Below are 1,945 nucleotides of genomic sequence, written 5' to 3' on the forward strand. Positions count from 1 at the left end.
TATCTTCGAGGAGAAAGTGAGGGCTGCAGATGCTGGAGATCAGAGCTGAAAATGTGTTGCTGGAAAAGCGCAGCAGGTCAGGCATCATCCAAGGAGCAGGAGAATCGACGTTTCGGGCATAAGGAAATGAGGAAAGTATGTCCAGCAGGCTAAGAGGGACTTGGGGGAAAGGGCGTTGGAAATGCGATAGGTGGAAGGAGGTCAAGGTGAGGGTGATAGGCCGGAGTGGGGTGGGGGCGGAGAGGTCAGGAAGAAGATGGCAGGTTAGGAAGGCGGTGCTGAGTTCGAGGGATTTGACTGAGACAAGGTGGGGGGAGGGGAAATGAGGAAACTTTGAAACCTGTTTATCTGTCCTCTCTTCCAGTCTGTTATCCAATCTATTCCTAACACATTATCTCCCACTCTGCAAGCCTATGTACTAACCTTTTGCTACAATCCTGGACCAGCACACCAAATTTAACTTACAGTCTAGTTAAGGACCAGTAATCTTAGTTTTTACAATGTGCACAAGGTGAGATCGCGATGATTTTCTAAGGGAGTAAAACCAGTAGATCCCATGTTCTTAAAGTAACTACAACAAACTGTACAGTACAATGTTAGAATAGTACTACAATCGATGATGCTTGTCCAATTTTTTTCTGAAATCCAGAATGATCATAGTAAATATGGGTTATGACTGTGATCATACAGCCCAAGTACGAAGCAGACGGTAGGTAGGATCCAGACTGATCCCAAAGGTTTCTCAGCAATTCCTCCCAGGCATTCATAAATCTCACAAAGGATTATAGATTAGATTAGATTAGATTACTTACAGTGTGGAAACAGGCCCTTCGGCCCAACAAGTCCACACCGCCCCGCCGAAGCGCAACCCACCCATACCCCTACATGTACCCCTCACCTAACACTATGGGCAATTTAGCGCAAACTCCACACAGTCAGTCGCCTGAAGCGGGAATTGATCCCGGGTCTCTGGCGCTGTGAGGCAGCAGTGCTAACCACTGTGCGCACCGTGCCGCCCAAAATAGTTCCGAAGGAGAATGTGAGGACTGCAGATGCCGGAGAGTCTGAGTCGAAAGAGGGTGATGCTCGAAAAGCACAGCAGGTCAGGCAGCATCCGAGGAGCAGGAGACTCGAACCTTTGGGCATAAGCCCTTCATCAGGAATGTGGTGGGGGAAGGGGGATGAGAGATGAATAGGAATGGTGACGGTGGGGCTGGGAGAAAGGTAGGTGGGAAGGAGATAAGTGGATACAGGTAGGGTGTAATTGTGATAGGTCAGTGGGGAGTGTGGAGCAGATAGGTGGGTGGGAAGGAAGATGGACAGAACAGGAGGGCGATGCCGAGTTGGAGGGTTGGGTCTGGGATGAAGTGGGGTCAGGGGAGATTAGGAAACTAGTGAAGTTGATGGTAATGCCGTGTGGTTGAAGGGTCCCAAGGCAGAAGATGAGGCATTTTTCCTCCAGTTTATGGGTGGATTTGAGAGTGGAGGAGGCCCAGGACTTGTATGTCCTTGGGGGAGTGGGAGGGGGAGTTGAAATGGTTGGTCACAGGGCGGTGGGGTTGTTTGGTGCATGTGTCCCAGAGATGTTCCCTGAAACTCTCCGCGAGTTGGTGTCATGTCTCCCAATGTAGAGGAGACCATATTGAGTGCAACAGACACAGTAGATAAGGTGGGTGGATGTACTGGAAAATCACTTTTTTGTCAATCTGACTTTACTTGGTCATGGAGGAGAAAGTGAGGACTGCAGATGCTGGAGATCAGAGCTGAAAATGTGTTGCTGGAAAAGCACAGCAGGTCAGGCAGCATCCAAGGAGCAGGAGAATCGACGTTTCAGGCATGAGCCCTTCTTCAGGAATGAGGAAGGTGTGCCAAGCAGGCTAATATAAAAGGTAGGGAGGAGGGACTTGGGGGAGGGGTGTTGGAAATGTGATAGGTGGAAGGAGGT

Source organism: Chiloscyllium plagiosum, chromosome 16 (genome assembly GCF_004010195.1).
Source record: "Chiloscyllium plagiosum isolate BGI_BamShark_2017 chromosome 16, ASM401019v2, whole genome shotgun sequence".
In the NCBI taxonomy this organism is placed as follows: domain Eukaryota; kingdom Metazoa; phylum Chordata; class Chondrichthyes; order Orectolobiformes; family Hemiscylliidae; genus Chiloscyllium; species Chiloscyllium plagiosum.